Source organism: Triturus cristatus, chromosome 8 (assembly GCF_964204655.1).
Source record: "Triturus cristatus chromosome 8, aTriCri1.1, whole genome shotgun sequence".
Taxonomy (NCBI): domain Eukaryota; kingdom Metazoa; phylum Chordata; class Amphibia; order Caudata; family Salamandridae; genus Triturus; species Triturus cristatus.
In genome coordinates this window covers 811,313,869-811,332,730 of record NC_140591.1, presented here as the reverse complement: position 1 = coordinate 811,332,730, position 18,862 = coordinate 811,313,869, and the positions used below count along the sequence as shown (strand labels likewise).

General features: G+C 43.5%; 1 protein-coding gene across 2 annotated transcripts in view; it reads left to right on the top strand.

Moving 5' to 3' along the window:
- GGACT (gamma-glutamylamine cyclotransferase) overlaps window positions 1-18,862 on the top strand; it is a 279,436-nt gene that overhangs the window by 136,986 nt on the left and 123,588 nt on the right. The window contains exon 1 of one of the 2 annotated variants that reach the window (XM_085622266.1): window positions 16,052-16,117. The exons of the other annotated variant lie outside the window; for it this stretch is intronic. The gene's annotated coding sequence lies outside the window, so the exon portion shown is untranslated. Of the gene's footprint in view, window positions 1-16,051; window positions 16,118-18,862 lie in introns of those variants that run through there. 2 annotated transcript variants of the gene reach the window in all.

Below are 18,862 nucleotides of genomic sequence, written 5' to 3'. Positions count from 1 at the left end.
AGATCCTGTTTTTAACAGCTTGGGAAGTCTTACCGATATATGCTAGTGAGCACGGACAAACCACACAATATATGACATTGTGGGTATTACAGTTTGTGAAGTTTTCATGATTTACAAACCTGGTGCCATATGTAAATTTTGTTCCTTCAACAGTGCTTTCGCACGAGGTACAATTCCCACATTTTCTGTGTCCTTTTATTGGCGGCAGAGACCACAAAGTTCGTAAAGTGGTTTCTGGTTTGGACATGGTTGTGTTTGCGCGTACTAGCTTTTCTTTTATACTCGTGTTTTTTTTCAGAGCAAATATGGGTATTTGTTTGAATGATGGCAAATCTTTGACTGTATTCCAATTTTTACGGATGATTTTCTGTATTTCATTGGTGCATCCTGAGAATGTTGTTACACAGACCAGTGGTGTGTCTTCCTTCTTGTCTTTTGGAGTGAGGAGGGACTCACGTGGAGTGTACCAGGCTCTTTTCATGGCTTTTTTCAGGAGTTTTTTAGGATAATTTCGTATTTTCAGTTTCTCAAGAAGATCTGTCGCATTTTTAAAGTAATCTTCCTGTTTTGAGCAGTTGCGTCTTATCCTTAAAAATTGGCTGAATGGTAAATTTTCACGTAGATTACGCTGATGGAAACTTGAAAAATCTAAAAAAGTGTTTCTATCAGTTTTCTTTGTGAATAGTGTGGTGTACAGATGACCATCTTCATGTTTCACCAGGATGTCGAGAAAATTCATCTCTGTTTTATTAAAATTCATAGTAAATTGGATGTTGTGATTTCTGTCATTTAGCCATGTCACAAATGCACCAAGTTGTTCTTCATTCGCTCTCCAAAGCATGAACACATCGTCTATATATCGACGCCACATTTTAATGTGTCCGTCGTGGGGGTTGTTATTATAGATCCACTTCTCTTCGAATAATGCCATAAACATTATGGCCATTTCCGGCGCGAAGGGACAACCCATAGCTGTTCCCATGGTTTGTAGGTATTGGACGTCGTTGAATGTAAAAAAGTTGTGTTTTAGACATATCTCTGCTAGTTGTAATATCGCAGAGGTGGGTACGATGTGTGGTCTAGGTCGTTTTTCTAGGAAGACTTCTAGAGCTTCAATACCGTCTTCTTGTGGGATATTTGAGTACAGACTCACGATATCCAACGTCACTAGTATTTCGTTGTCTTCGTCAAAGGGTTGGTTTTCCAACATATTAATTGCTTGCATGGTATCCTTTATGTAGCTTGGGGTATCCCATATAAGGGGTTTTAGAAAGGTATCCACATATTTTGCTGGACGCTCTAAAATGGAGTTGACGCCCGAGATTATGGGTCTTCCTGGGGGTTTCCGTGGGTCCTTGTGTATTTTGGGGAGGACATACATGATTGGAGTCCTCGGATTTTCATTGATAAGGAATTGTGATTCTTTTTTGGATAGCCAGCCTTCTTCAGTTCGTCGTGTAGCGTCATCGGCCATTTTGGATTTAGGCCAAACACCAACTTAAGCGAAACAAACAAAAAAGAGTAATTAATGCATAGCAATAATACATCTAATGTTACTAATCCCTCTATGTGCTTGTATTTATCTAGTGTATCTAGTGTCCTCCTCCTGGGCAACATTACAAGACATTACAAAAGCAACATATATCCTGCAGTATTCTATTTACTACATATACTACTGTTAGTATGCGTACGGATTTTAGTCATAAAGGTTATTTAGCCATGCAATATGCAAATCCCACGTGTAATTCGAATATTAATAATGTTGATTAATAAACATGCAAACTCATTTAATAATATTATAATTAATAGATTATTCAATTAGTATTTTCATGCAGAAAGGGGGAGGTATACAAAATGTTGTACTACCCGCTCCATCAATCCCCCCTTTGGTGATTTCATCACCACACCATTAACATTTTGTATCAATTTTGTCAAGAAAGTTAAATGAATTATTTTAATTAGTTTACATCTCTGTTTCCCCAATTTATTCTCTTCTTGCTGTTTTATACATACTTTCTTTCATTTCTTCTAATTCTATTTCTTCAAATTTCCTCTCTTGTCTCTTATTCTTTCTTCTTTTCAAATGTTCTCTTTTTAACTTTTTCTGTATTTTCTTTCTTTTATGACACAAACATCCTAGTCTTAAAATTAATACTATAAAAATCACACTGGTTAATGGAAATAAGATCCTACCTATAAAGGTACCACCTAAGTTTATCAGGAAATCTTTAATAGAAGAAAGTTTCTTCCCAATCTTTTCCCAAACACTTTCAACCTCCAGTGGTGTAATTTCCTCATGCAATTCAGTTATATTTTTGATGTAGATTTTCAGATCTTTACTTTCGTCAGGAATGTAAGTACGACAATGTTGAACTTTTAGCATTCCACAGACTCCACCCTCTTTTGCCAATAATATATCAAGGGCAAGTCGATTTTGCATTACCATAGCACGCATGGCAACCATTTCAGTTTTTACCAATAAAAATCCTCCAGCGGTGCTTGTTGACAAGCGATCCACTACTGTTGATAGTGAGGGAAACGGCACACGGGGGAGCAAACTACATTTCCCAGCTGGCTTTGACCCAGGCGCTTGCCGCTACCGTCATCAGGCAGCGCCTGGGCCCTTTATCTCCAACGCCGGTGCCCCGCAGCGCGGGACGCGCGCGGGACGCGCCCGGGCAAAGCCCGGGCCAAGGGCGGGCCCGTCCTTGCCTGTCAAGGACCGTTTGAGGCCGGGCTGGGCATTCCCACTGACATCCGCTGTAGATCATCAGAACTGTAAGTGTTGCCAGTACTTGACTGGTCCTGCTATCTAGTCCTGTGTATTGGTTATTATTGCTCTTACTCTGTGCCTTTTGACCTACTTAGGTCTGGCCATACTATCAGAAATGGACTTCTAGGACATACGTTGTTACTCCCTGTGGATTGTTATGGGCTGGAGGTAGGCCTGTTGTGGGCCAGTGACTCTGATCGGGACTTTTCTGAATTATTTTATTTTGTGACCTTCTTCTTTTGCGCTGAGTACCTTTGCTGCACTATCCTCTTGTCATCGCTTTTTTGAACATCCTTGTAGCTGCTGTGTGGAAGACTCTATATTTATAGGCACGGAAGTCTCTGAAGGCGGTCCCTGAGACTTTTGTCAACGTACTTGGAGGCACGCTAAAAATTTGCCTGTCTCTCGCAAAGTGGGTAGCAGGTAAAGGGTTATCCATATACCCGGAGGCGTCTTAAATACGAGCATACCTCCTCCTTCCCGTTAGAGGGCAAAGGGCGGTTACTTTGTGAGCATTAGAGGAGGTTGGCCTGGGGCTATTCTCCTCACTTTGTGAAGTACAGTAATTGTTTATTTGTCCATTAACATATTATGGCTGAGAGCTATGAACATTTGTCTTCTGTAAAGATTGGCGGTTTTGCTAAAGGCACACTAGACCGTTACTTTAGTAAGGTTTCCATGGATCCAGAAAGGGAGGACACACTAGCTGAGCGCCGGGCCGAGCGCCGCCAGTCAGTCGAGTGTTTGAAGAATACGCCTCTTATTGATCTATCACAACAAGATATTTTGCCGGTTGTAAGCCCCTCTATTGATAGCAATGATTTGTTTTCCTTAGATGGTGTTCCCGCACTTCTTCGGGAGTTATCCCCTTCACTTTCCCTACCTAATTCATTTGATAGTTCACACACAAACACCATTTCCCGCTCTTGTGATTCCTCGCTTGGAGCAGAAGTGCTACCTAACCCTTCCCTGTTAAACAAGGAGATTACGAAAAGGAAGATTAGAAAACCAATGTTGTCCAAAGTTCTCGGCCCACCACTAAAGAAAAGGAGAAAGAAGGGCGGAGACCCATGTAGACCCAGGATCAGTCACTCCGATTTCGGGAAAAGTGCTAACACTGCCAAACCAGCTGTATCTATCCCCAAAGCCCCCACATTGCTTGTACCAACCCCAAAGGTTGTTTCAGACACCGTATTAAAGCTAGTGGAAGTAGGTACCCCCTTATATGGTCCTCCTAAGGAAATACAGTTTGCTGATCCTTTGGAAAGTGTTGAACACCTTATAAGGTCTTTTATTTTACCAATTATTGAGAGGTTAAAGAGGGTTGAGGAAAGGCTGGGGAATATAGAGTTGGTCATTAGTAATAAAGTGGGGCAGACCAGGGACAAATTGACTTTGGACCGTCCTCCTGTTGTAATCATGCCATCCTCTCGTCCTGTTGTGAGTGAAGGTCCAGTTGAAGCTAGCACGACTACTGGTCCTAACGAACAGAGACAAATACCCCTTAAACCTGCAAGGCAATCGGCTTTGCTTGTTCCTAATGAAACCCAGAGGGTCGGGGATAAACGGGGTGTAGGAAATATGGCTGTTGACGAATGTAGGAGTTCCAGCATTGTTAGGGGTGCAAAATGTAAGGAGCCCCAGGTGGAACTACCGCCAGAAGCTGTTCCCTACGTGGTAGTGCTTGTGGGAGTTCCAACATGACAGATGGCAAGAGGGAGGGGTTCTTTCAGCTTAAAAACAAGATTGTACATTGGCTGAGCCAAAATCGTCCACTCCCATATAACATTAATGGTGAGATCCTTCATGTTCGCCGACTCCCCTGGTTGGGAAGTAGGGTGAAGGACATAAAGGGGGATTTAATTGTCATCAATTTTAGAGACCCCCGCGGCCGTTAGGCATATTCTTAATTGGCCAGTAGGGAATTCTGGTACTTCTATTGCTCCTTTGGAGCTGACCTTCTTCTATCCCAGAATCCAAGGGAACAGAGTTAGGCACCCTGGGGTTCCTGCCTTCCCACAGATTAATTCATGTGCATATTGTAATAATGGGCATACAATGACTGAACCTAACTCCAAACTAACGACTTTTGATAGCATCCTAAGGTGGGACACTGTATTGCCAGGGAGTTATGGGAACCGAAATGGGAGGATGGACCACCTGGTTCCATTTACGCCACTTGCTGTTTCAAATCGATACGAGGCCCTCTCTAGCCTAGACGGTTGCGATTGACAGATGAGGCCAATGACTAAACCATCCCTCGCTGCAATACAGTCTGACCCAATCAATAATCTTGGGTTATTGCATATTGGTAAATTTGATCTAACTGAACGACCTAGACCATTAGAGGGGATCCTGATAACAGAACCAACTGCTTCTCCCTTTATTCCTTGCTCTTCTTCAAATTGTGTACCCAAGCAGGGGGCGGGTGCCGGGTCCTCTATCTTGAGTGATTCCCTTGGTCCACTGCATTCTCTAACATCTAAGCAAACCCCTAATGCTGAATGTATTAAAGTCGTTTCGTGGAATGTGGCAGGTCTTAAAAATAAACTCCCCATCCCTGAGTGGGGTGCATTTATTGCTTCTTTTGACATTTGTATGCTGCAAGAAACCTGGATGCTTAAACAGAGTGTGGCTCCGGGTTTTGCAACCTATGATATTTTGGCAAGTATGAGTAGTAGGGGCAGGCCCTCGGGGGGGCTGTCCATATGGGTTGGCACCCATTTGGGAGTTAAGGCATTAGTTATTCCAACTAACTCCCGGGATGTGCAACTTGTTCTACTGGACGTAGTGAATGGCCCAAGTATTGCTTTAATAAATGTCTATTCAAGACCTATCAAGAGGGGCCTTGAATCAGAGGCTATTACTGTATTGTCCAAACTTATACAGTCACTCGACTCCTCCACTGTGCTAATTTTGGGTGGGGATTTTAATTGCCATTTTGAGCCCCTTTGGGACCCAAATGTAGGAGACCCAGATGAAGTGGACTTACTATGGAACATTCCTGACCCGTTGACCTCTTTGGTCAAGGTCTGGACTCCCCTTGTCTTGCAACTGCAGTCACTCTCTTTAGCTGCATCATTGCGAGCATGTAACGGCAGGGTGAAGCCAGTTAGACCTGGGAAAGTAACGTTCAATAGAGTAAACCACACCTCGCTAATCGACTACATTTTTATCGAAGCAAGGCATTGGGACAGGCTCTACGAATTTGTGGTCATTGAGAGGTTTGACAGTGACCATAATGCTTTAGCCTTGACTCTCAAACCGGGGAGTTTCGGACTTAAAAAACCTGCCCCGGATGATAATCTCGTCACTGACCCATTGATAATCTCAAATTGTAGAAGGAGAGTTAAGTGGCCAGAATTCCAAATGTCCAAGGGTAAACTTGCGGAACTTTATGAAAAAATAATACCATTTATTGAAGAGATGGGGAGAGTTGGTCCTTTGGGCAACCCGACTGATATTCATGGTGAACTGGTTGTCGCACTAAAGGACATCTTGTACCCAGTAAAAAGGGTCACAAAGCCTCGGACTGTAACAGCTCGGTGGTTTAATACGAACTGCCGTATAGCCAAAAAGGCTCTGCTGCTGGTATTAAAAACCAACGACAGAGAAGCCATCAGGGTAAATCGCTCCCTGTATAAAAAAGCAATCAGTGATGCTAAGAAGGAAGGGGAGGCTGCAGTGTGGGAAGAGTTGGGTCTTGCGCTCAGTTGCAATGATGCTAAATCATTTTGGTCTATCGTAGCAACTGGAGTTAGTGGGCACTCTCATGCTCCTGCCCCCAATATTGCCTCCTCAATTTGGGAAAATCACTTTGGTGATCTTTATGGCACATGTAATTCTGATAATCTGTCTGTTAGTACCTCTGAACCTTTACCAGCCCTCGTATGCTGTGCTCCATCTGAACTTTTTACTTTGGTTGAGGTGGAAACAGCGATAGGAAAAATGCTCCCCAATAAGGCTCCTGGCTTAGATAAACTGCCTGGGGACCTGTTTAGGGCTCAACCAAAGATATGGGCCCCCTATTTGCTTGTTTTATTTAATTGTATCTTGCAGGGGGGTGATGTACCCTACACCTGGTTAGGGGCAGAAATCGTGCCCGTTCTTAAAAAGGGCTGTCCACTAACTCCCTCTAATTATAGGCCTATCAGCCTTATTGATACTTCGCAAAAATTAATGGGGAGGGTCCTTTTGGACAGGGTCCTGGGATGGATTGAGGAGAATGGGATTCTGTCCACATTTCAGGCAGGCTTTAGGGCTGGTACCTCTACTCTAGATCAGATTTTTCGCCTGCAGGTCTTGTATTGGAAAGCAGCTTTGGTGGAGGGTGGCAGCCTCTACCTAGTGTTTGTGGACCTGCGGGTAGCTTTTGATCTTGTTCCACGAGCTAAATTGTGGCAAGTTCTAGCAGACCTGGGTCTTCCGCCTTATCTATTGGCCGTCTTATCCAGGCTCCATGATAACAACTTTGCCCAGGTAAGGTGTGGTAAATACGGCGACCTTACTGACCGATTCCCTGTCCAAAAGGGTGTTCGCCAAGGGTGTGTGTTGGCTCCCACACTGTTCAGCCTTTATAATAATGGTCTTGTTGAACAGTGTGGTAAACAATGATGCCCCTAAATTGGTTTCAGGTCGAGTGCCCGCTCTGATGTTTGCAGACGATACTCTATTACTGTCTAGAACATCATCGGGCATTCAAAATATACTGAATGGCTTTGTGAAGTTTTGTGAGTTAAGGGGACTGGAAATAAACCTGGGGGAAACTAAATATATGATTTACATTTTTGAAACCCTCCACTCTTGTGTAATTCATGATGGCCGCCTCGTTAGGGTACGGCCGCCTAGTTGCCGTATGCTCATACTCATTGCGGGTTGTCCCCCTGTCCTTAGTGATCCTTGCTCTTCCATAGCGAGCAGGGCCAGGAGGGTGGTTCTCTGCTGCTGCCAGGAAGTGTACTACGGATGTGACTGGTAAGGCAAGGAACAGAACCTTTAGTACTCTGAACCGAGGACAGCGGAGCAGTTTCAGCTCCCTGCCTGTGTGACCCTCCCGCCGCCGCTTCCAGGATCTTTGCGGCCGCAGTGAGGAGGGAGGGGTCTGACTTGAACTACAACCCCCAGCTTCCCCGTCAGGCCATCCCCGGAAACAGCGCCAGCAACACTCGCGCCAGGAGGCGCTTTAAAAGCGGCTATACTCCCGGTGGAGCGGGTGTTAGCCTGTTGGACCTACTAATTGCAGCGCATACCTGTAATTTGCTGTTTGGTGTCTCGTGCAGCTCCCTGCCTGTGTGACCCTCCCACCGCCGCTTCCAGGATCTTTGCGGCCGCAGTGAGGACGGAGGGGTCTGACTTGAACTACAACCCCCAGCTTCCCCGTCAGGCCAACCCCGGAAACAGCGCCAGCAACACTCGCGCCAGGAGGCGCTTTAAAAGCGGCTATACTCCCGGTGGAGCGGGTGTTAGCCTGTTGGACCTACTAATTGCAGCGCATACCTGTAATTTGCTGTTTGGTGTCTCGTGCAGCTCCCTGCCTGTGTGACCCTCCCGCCGCCGCTTCCAGGATCTTTGCGGCCGCAGTGAGGAGGGAGGGGTCTGACTTGAACTACAACCCCCAGCTTCCCCGTCAGGCCAACCCCGGAAACAGCGCCAGCAACACTCGCGCCAGGAGGCGCTTTAAAAGCGGCTATACTCCCGGTGGAGCGGGTGTTAGCCTGTTGGACCTACTAATTGCAGCGCATACCTGTAATTTGCTGTTTGGTGTCTCGTGCAGCTCCCTGCCTGTGTGACCCTCCCGCCGCCGCTTCCAGGATCTTTGCGGCCGCAGTGAGTAGGGAGGGGTCTGACTTGAACTACAACCCCCAGCTTCCCCGTCAGGCCAACCCCGGAAACAGCGCCAGCAACACTCGTGCCAGGAGGCGCTTTAAAAGCGGCTATACTCCCGGTGGAGCGGGTGTTAGCCTGTTGGACCTACTAATTGCAGCGCATACCTGTAATTTGCTGTTTGGTGTCTCGTGCAGCTCCCTGCCTGTGTGACCCTCCCGCCGCCGCTTCCAGGATCTTTGCGGCCGCAGTGAGGAGGGAGGGGTCTGACTTGAACTACAACCCCCAGCTTCCCCGTCAGGCCAACCCCGGAAACAGCGCCAGCAACACTCGTGCCAGGAGGCGCTTTAAAAGTGGCTATACTCCCCGCGTCGCGGTCTCGCGTGCGGTCTCCGCCGGGTTAAGCCCGGGCAAAGGGCGGGCCCTCTGTGGCCCTCAGGGGACAGAAGGTGACGGGACGGGCCACCCCCTTAACATCTCCACCATCCTGGGTAAACACACATATCGACAGTACCAGTGTCTCGGTTGGTTGTAATATTGCATGCGTGGTTTGTCATAGTTTCAAATCGCAGTCCTATAAACATTTATTGTTATAGTTGTCTCCTCGGACTCATCATACATGATGACTAAGGCAAGAAAGATCCCTGTCGCCACAAGATCGTCGACTAGAAACAAAACTGTTCCATCTACACCATTACCGTCACTGACAGCCATAGACCTGATGCTACAAAAGACCATAGGCGTAGTTGCAGATGCAATACAAAATACAGAGAGGTGTCTTTCACTGACCCCAAATATGTGTTTTCCCAATCTCTTAATGCACACCACTGCTAATAATAACACTGTGGAGTCCTCCATTAATATGGAGGAATCACTTTTGCTGCAATCCTTTACAGGGTTACCTAGTGGCAAAAGTAGTAGGAAAAATGCATCACTAGGCTCACCCATTTTATTAAATAGTATAGAAAGAAGCCCTTTGTTTGTCTCTAACTCCGGGGATAATTAGTGTCTGCTTCAACCAGAAACTATGTCATCACATTCCCCAGGGGAAGTATTTGCTGAAAGTTCACCCCTTGCAAATAAAATAGTAGCTGATAAACCGCTCTCCCCAAAAAAGATGAAACAGCGTTTTGGGAAAAAAACCAAATCTGTTGTAAGGAAAACATACAGACCCCTGGGTAATCATAAGCCCTCAGCAAAGGATGTTTGGTTAAATTTTAGACTGCCTAAACCACTAATCAGAACACCTAATATGATCACCACTTCTACAAATCAGGGCGCATTTTTGCCCAAAGAAACACAGCCAGAGAACACCAAAACTTACATAGACCAGACATGTCAGACTGAAAGTGTAAGTACTTTAGATAAATTATATTTGACAGAAATGGCACGGCTAGTCAGATCACTTTTGCAGCCTATTAGTGAAAAAATCATTGGTTTAGAGCAAACTTTAGTGAAGTTTGAGAAGTCTTAAAAAAAGGATACTATGAGCATGTTAAAAATTCTTACTGCACCTACACAGAAGGACAGTTTTTTACTGGCTAATGGCAAACGAAATCAAACTAACACTAAAAAGACACGATCCAAGAATAACGCAGAAATTGATTGTTCTAATTTGGCATCTACTTCTCCCTTGGGCGTCATAGATCATAACGATCTAAACACGCCCATATGTGTAAATAATGAACCAATAGTAGCGTCGACCCTGCCCACTACCCCAGATAGTTCTACAACTGGTAGCGATGAGAGTGAATGGGCCGCGGAAGGTTTACTCCCTGCCTCACTTGATGACCAGGCTGAGCCTGAAAGGCCTAAATTAATAGAAAACACAGCCATTGCCACACGTCTAGCGCAAACACCCAAGTTGACACAATCTAAAAAACCCATTCACATTAATCTCCCTCCTGAATCCCACCTATACACCATAGTAATGATAGGTGTACCGCAATTAGAAGTGGGCAAGATAGAGAGTTATGGGGATCTGAAAAATAAAGTAAGCCACTGGTTAACCGCCCATAGACCGATCCCTTCCCACATTAGTGGTAAAATAACAAATGTCAGGAGGGTTGATTGGGTGGGTCATAGATTCAAATCCACCGAGGGTGACTGTATTGTTGTCAACTTCAAGGATAATCGTGTAGCAAGCCACATAACTAGTTGGAAGGATGGCCTGATTAACAGCTTGATCCGTACCATGGATCGAAGTTATTTCTATCCCTCAAGTGCTCATAGTTTAAACAAAGTGTATCTATACCCCACTTTAGAGCAGGAGGAAACTTATGATCATAATGGAGTAACATCAAGGAACTACGGTCATTATACTGTAGGAGATCAAAGACAGTATAGGAGAGATACACCCTGGGAGGCCAGACAGGTCAACCACCCAGTAACCTATCATGATAGATGGGAGGCCTCACATGGGTTGTATCATTATCATGATCACCCCCAACCAAAATACCCTAACACCTACTACAATGTACCAACTTCAAATAGGTTTGATGTTTTTCATGAGCAGGATGGTTTGGAGGGGGTTGACTGACTACATGCTGCTCCAGCCCTACCAACATATACTGGTTACATACAAAATAACTCTGGGCATGGGGAACTTAGGTCTACACAAGCAGCAATTGTTCCCCTTTCAACTGATGAATTAGTTACTAACAACCAGATAGAACCAGATGCAGACTCTCTAACGGATAGTTCCGTATCACACGAGCACATTAGTATATTGCATGATCTGCCCGAGGCCCTTATTCTTCCACCAGTCCATATAGAACCAAGTTCCTCTACAATAGTAAACATGGGAGACACACACGTAGAACAAAATTGGCTTCCAAAACCTATAACTACAGAAGCCGTCACTGAAATAGACCACTGCGATGTTTGTAATGCGAGTTTAGTGTCCTGGAATGTAGCAGGTTTGGTTGATAAAATATGTGATTCTGCCTGGTTGGCATTTGTCAAGAAATATGCAGTTATATGCCTCCAAGAGACATGGATGGAAGATAATAACGTTTTCATTGAGGGCTACCAAAGTTTTTTTTAGTCCAGCAGCCCCCTCAACTAGTGGAAGAGCTAAGGGGGGCCTGGCTATTTTTATTAATCTGGCACTTTCCTGCCAAATAAGTAACCGGTATCATGTAAATCGGAATATCCAAGTGCTCGAATTGAAGAGAGGGAAACATGCCCTGACACTAATTAATTTTTATAATGCTATAAATAGTCAAGGGGAATGTAATATACTGCCTCTGAAAGAGATGTCGAGAGAAGGAGCAGGTACACTGTCACGTAACTTATTGATTGCAGGTGATTTTAATGTACACCCATGTGGTAATCCACGAGTTACCTCTATGGAATCCCTGGGGTGTAATAGTATGAATGGTTTCCATTTTGACCACTCTAGGCGTGGACTTTGTCTTAACGATCTGCTGAATGAAAATAATTTATCTGTAGCCATGTCCATGGTGCTTGAGTCCAAGGTCTTTGATGTTCCAACATTTAAAGGATCAGGTCAGGGATCTTTTATAGACCATTTATTCTTATACCTCGGGGTTCTTCTTGATCACCAATTATCTTGGGGCCCTGCTGTTCTCAAGAAGAAGGGCGAGGTAACCCGCGTTAACGCAGCCATACTTGGCTTCACGAGAAAAATGGGCAATAGTCCGGTGGCTGCCTTACTTAAACTATACCAGGCTAAAAGTGTTGCCGTTGCTTGCTACGGAAGCGAGCTCTGGGGCTACAGCCAGACACGAGACCTGGAGGTTACAGAAAATAATTTTCTGAAGAAGATACTGAGGCTCCCAAGGGGAACCGGAAACTTCTCGGTACACGAGGAGTTAGATGTACCCACCTTAGCGACAGAATAGCAGTAAACCCCCTATTATGCTGGTTGAACTGCTGGTTAAATAATGATATACCTCTCACCCATGATATACTAAAAGAAGCTTTAACATGGGATGGTAGGCTAAAGGTTCCATGGTTGAAGTACATTAAAGACTGTTTTACTGAAATAGGTCGGCCGGACCTGTTTCTAACCCCAAATTCCATTACTAAAATAGATGCCCTTTCTGTGAAAAATATATTTATGATAACCAGGAATTTTGCCCGGGAAGAGGTTGAGTTCCAGAAAGACAGTGTTAGGAAACATGTCTTACTTAAAACCTGTCTACAAATGGAACCATATTTATCATGGCCTATGTCTAGCTACGAACGTTACCTATTAACAAGGTTCTGTTTTGACTTGTTTTATTACTTATTAGGTGTCCCGAGTGGGGCCCATCAAGGCCAAGTGTTGCCAGCTTGCGGCTGCGACGGGAAGTCTCCGCAAGATCTGGCACACTTTTTATTTATTTGTCCTTATTATATAGTACCTCGGAGGTTATTTTTAAAACCATGCCTGAAAGAACTGATATTCAAACAGATCAAACCAGCACTTTATTACCTTCAACTCCTGAATTGTGACTGCACCTTATTTGTATGCAGCTTTTTGAAATTAGCAATTACCTTCAGGAAAAGCATGGAGGGTTAATTATGCTGTTATTGTTGTTATGTATTTTTAATCTTTTTAACCTTGTCATAACTATTTATATTCTTAAACATGCTTTGTTCTGCCTGTTACTTTTGTCTTATATTGATTATGTAAATTTCTGCTGTATAAATGAAATGGATGGTCTGATTTTAATTGTATGTTTTATGAATTGTGCTTTTATGACTGTAAGGTTTACAATCGAATAAAGTTATTTGAACTTGAACTTGAACCCCCCGAAGCGGGTGCGTCCTAACCCAGTTCTATCTGGTATTCCCCTTGAAAGGGTTAAAACCTTTGTTTATTTGGGCGTCACTTTAACTGAGAATTTTAGTTGGAATACGCAGATTGCAAAGTCGACGCTCAAGCTTGTCCAGCTGGCAGGGGGCTTAAATAAAGTTTTTAAAAAATCAACTTTTAAACCAGTGTCTCTTGCCTGCTGACAATAGATTTCCAAGGCAGGAGTGGCTGCAATCTATGGGGCTGAACTTTGGGGACATAAGCATATAGGGACCCTCTTAAAGGCTGAGCAGTCCTTCTTAAGATCTCTTCTAGGGCTCCCTCCCAGTACGCATTTGATCCCCCTCAGGTTTGATCTTGGTTTAGTTTCAATAGAGGAGATCATTGGTGAAAGACCAATTTTGTACTGGAAGAGGTTATGGTCAGTGCCTGAACTGGCCTCCTATAGAGCAGAATTCGCTGAGATTTGGCCTGCCCTTAAATATAAAAAGATCCCCTGGCTCCTGCATATTAATGCAGCTAGTATTCGACTAGGACTTCCGGAATTGTGGGCAAATCCAGAAGCATATTGTCCCGAGCTGCCAAAGAAAGAACTTCTTTCTTTGATATCCACACACAATTTTTTATCTCTTTTGAGCTCTTCAGCGGTGGGTAGGTTGACCTCAGAGTTCCTCATAGTCAAACAAGATTCTAAACTAGAGGAATTCATGGACCAAATTGAACCCCCACTAGCTCGAAAATTATATATCCAGTTAAGATATGGCACCCTACCGGTCAGGTCCTTTTCATCTAAGTGGCAGACCCAGAACCAGGAAAATTGTCCTGCGTGTAATTACAAAACGCAGACTGTCGCACATGTGCTGTTTTTTTGTCCTGCTTACTATGTAATCAGAAAATGTTGGTTGACTCCCATCTGCAGGAACTTGGGATTTCGTTATTTTATGCAGGCTTGTAGGTCCTTAACTTATGATACTCATCCCCATATTGTTTTTGCAGTATCTCGTTATTTACATAGTATGTGGCGCAGGAGACAAACCTTTTTAAATTAATCATTTTCTCACTGATAACTCGTAGTTTAATTCTTTCTTAAACTTTTAACCTTTTATGCTTATTTATTGTCTTATTGTAATTGTTGATGTACTTATGTGTACTTTTATGGTCTCATGACCGAAATAAAGTTATCACTGACTGATAGTTTTCTAGTTTTGTGTGCATTTAGAGATATTCTCACTGCTGGTATCAATGCTCCAAAAATGTCTCCTACAATTTCTGACCAAGATTCTCTCTTTCTACGTACTATATGACTACCTAACTTATGTACACCATCTTCTCCTCTTTCCATGTGGAATATCTTTGGGAAAACCAGACCTAAATAATATGTGCCATACCAATGGTCTGGCAAACGATAATATGCCTTGTTTCCGCAGATAAAATATAACCCAGGAAAAACTGGATCATTTCCTCCTTTAACCCCTTCGACGCGCATGACGGAACGGTTCCGTCATGCACGTCGGTTGCGCTGTGCGCATGACGGAACCGTTCCGTCATGGCCCCGCCCGCGCACGGAACCTTCAGCGTGGCGCGGAAATCCGCGCCGCGCTGAAGGGGTTAAATCCCCATCCACCCATGATTCGGTATGTATCATGGCACCCACTGTTACCTACAAAATAATTATCATATGCAGTTTGATTCCTTCTAATACATAACTTCCCTTTCTGGGGCCAGTCTAAAGCCATAGTTGGACTAGCTTTTCCATTCAAGTGTTTTTACATTTCAACATCCCAAACGGTCTTTTCCTCCTTTCTCTCAGATGCTTTCTTTTGCATTTTCAATCTCTTTTCTTCAACCATATCCAAAAACGTCTTTTCTTCTGTCTTTAAACTACAAGTCAAATTATTCCTAAATATGTATTCTAATGTTAGTTATTTAGTTACTAAGAAAATATCACCTAACACCTTTGCAGGCTTTACTTTATTCAACTTGTTAATTGCAGGTACTTGTGAAAATATGTTTTCAACATCTGAAAAATAATATTCTAATTTCCCTATTTGGTAAAACAGACTAGCTATTACACTACATGTTATTCCATATGTTACTGGGAGGTGATGGTAAGTCACTCCCTCCGATACAGATGCAGGTAACTGCATACAAACGTAGCAATCCCTCACATCCATTGTCTTTACATATTCGTACAAAAGTTTCGAAAACACATTGTTAGAGAAATCATTTATAGACCTGTCTTTATGTAGATAATTCCTATCTATTTTAGTCGGATATACTTTCTGAATCTTTTCTATATTAGTTTTATATTCACTATGACCTTCTATTGTGTCTATGGTAATCTTAAATGAAATCATCAAAGCTAACACACTCCATAGAAGCATTAGTAATCCTGTACACCAACAACACATTTTAAACCATCGTTTTAGAAATACACATTTAGCTTTTCTACTTTCTGTGTTTGTCATTTTTGCAAAATGATCAGTGTCTTTTGACTTAGCCTCTTCTACTTCACAACTAGTTTTGTCTAACCCAAGGCTCTAAGCACCTACTTGGTTCTTTCAGTTATGCCTTTTCCTGTATTCTATTTTCTTTCCATTAGCAGCACTTTCGTCTTGTTCAGTTTGGCATTTGATCGTCTTTCACTTTTCTCTCATAATCTTGATACAGAACTTCCTGAACATCCGTCTCTTCTCCAGTATCGGACAAGATAACTCTCAGGATTTCCGATTCTTCGTCTTCCTCAACCACTTACGGTACAGTCACCTCTGGATTTTCTTGGCTATCCGCCTCTTCTTTTATTTCAGGCAGGGCCACATACGGCCATTCTGGCGACTTATACTTCTGGTTGGTCTTTCTTGTTCTTTTGTTTTCGTCTGCTGTAGTTATTTTCTCATTTTTTGATTTTTTCAGCTCTCCATGCTTTTTTTCTCAGGACTCGACCTTCTGGTACTTCTTCATCACCTTCCTCTGATTCTCTTTCAACTTGCTTTTTGCTTTCAGTTATTCTTCTTTCCACCACTTCTTTTATTTTCCCTACTTCTTTCCCTCCTCGTGTTTCTTGCACAATATCTTCCTGCTGACTAACTGTCCCTACCTCTAACTGGATGTTGGAATTCCCTACAACTCCTCGGGGGTCTTCCGCAAGAATCTTTCCCTCTCTTTCTGTATCTGGCACCTGTTCATCTACTTTCGTTATTTCAGGTGGAATTTCTCTCAGTTTTTCATCAGGAATTTCCTTATCAATAACTTCTTTGATTGTTCCTTCACTGCTTTTCTCTTTTCTGGAGCATACTGGTATTTGTTCAGTCTCTTAGTCTGAGCTGGTATCAGAAATCTGCAATCTCCTTCTCAAGGGAATATTCTCGGGGCAAATGTCAAGTTTAGCTCTGTCTCCCTCCTTTCAGGATTTTCTCTTGTTCTTACTTCTTCAGCATCCGATTCAGAACTACTTTCTGACTCTTCATAATATTCTCGTTCTTTGTTATCCACTGGATTTGGGATTCTCAATGTGTGACTAGCATGGATCCAGTTCTTGATCCCAGCACACTTCACAGCTGTTGTTGTAGTCAAAATCACTTGTCGTGGTTTTCCCCAACGTGGGACTAGACAGTTCCTTCATCTGTGTACTTTAATTCTCACCCAGTCTCCTGGGCTCAGATCATGAGCTTGCTTCTTTTCAATGGTGGTGGCATCCGCTCCAACCTGATGAAACACAGAATGAACTGTGTCAGCCAGCCCCTTACAGTAATCCAACACCAAGTCATCAGATATAGGCAACAGCTTGTTGACTGGTATGAATACATGGTGCATTGCTCTTCCCATGATAATTTCATGTGGACTCAAACCTGTGTTTCTATCTGGAATTGACCTAATAGTCATGAGTACCAGAGGCAAGACATCAGGCCATTTCAAACCTGTAGCTAAACACATTTTTCCCAATCGGTTTTTAATGGTGCCATTCATTTGTTTCACCACACCAGAAGCCTCTGGGAAATAGGCACAATGTAGTTTCTGTTGTACATTCAATGCTTCACAAATCAACTTCATGATCTCATTATGGAAATGCTTTCCTCTATCTGATTCAATTGTAACTGGGAACCCGAATCTAGGGATGAATTCCCTCAAAAGCAATTTTGCTACTGTAATTCCATTACACCTTCTTGTGGGATATGCTTCTACCCATCTAGAAAACAAGCAGACCATTACTAGAACATACCTCAACCTATTACAGGGCGGCATCTCAATGAAATCAATCTGCATTCTGGTGAAAGGCCCTCCTTCTCGACCTATCGTTCCTAGACTTACCACTGTTTTCCTTCCAGGATTGAACTGCTGACATATAAGGCATCTTTGACAAAGGCTCTCAGCTACAAGTCCAAATTTAGCATTGTACCACGTTTGCTTGAAGGACCGAATCATCGCATCCCTCCCTATGTGTCCCTGTCCATGATACATCCGTGCCATGGCAGACACCATGCTATCAGGCATGACTGGTCTTCCATCTCGATAAACCCACACATGATCTGTTTCTCTTGGTGCACATCCTGCTTTTACCCACTGTCTCATCTCCTCATCTCCTGCTTCTTCCTGCAATTGCCTCACTGCTTCCCAAGTACCCATAACGTTAGTAAACAGTAGGGGGTAAGAATACATCTCTCTTTCTTTAGCCCTGTTTATCGAGTTCTGATTTCGAGCACAATATTGGGCCATATCGTTGGCATATCTGTTTCCGACCGCGATATAATCGGCGATTTGCATATGAGCAGCACACTTCACAATGGCCAATTGCTTAGGCAGCTGTATCGCCTCAAGCAACTTCCCAACCACTTCAGCATTCTTTATGGGAGTTCCACTTGAAGTCAGAAATCCTCTCTGCAGCCATATCTGGACGAAATCATGCACAACACCAAAACCATACTGACTATCAGTCATCACAGTCACTCTCACATTCTTTCCGATCTTGAATGCTCTAGTTAAGGCTACAAGTTCAGCAACCTGGGCTGATTTTACTCCCTTCAGGTAAGATGCTTCCATTACTGCTGCAACTGTGCATAATGCATATGCTGCACTCAGAGTTCCTTCGTCTGTTCTCAAACATGATCCATCCACAAACATCACAAAATCACTTTCTGGCAAAGGTACATCTTTTATATCAGGACGTGGTTTGGTACAGAAATCCAATACATCCAAACAATCATGATCCACTTCGTCCCTTACTTCAACATTCTCAGCATCAGGCAATAGCGTTGAAGGATTCACATCCAGGCATCTTACAAGGCTCACACTTGTTGCACCTAATATGACCTTTTCATACTTAGTCAGCCGACTATGGGTCATGAACTGAGTGCGACTCCTTGTTAAAAGGATTGCCACATCATGAGGTACAAACACTCGCACAGGATATCCCATCATAATTCCCTCACTCTGTTCCAGACTCTTACAAGTAGCAGCTACTGCTTTCAAACAACCTGGCAACGCTTCTGCTACAGGGTCTAGCA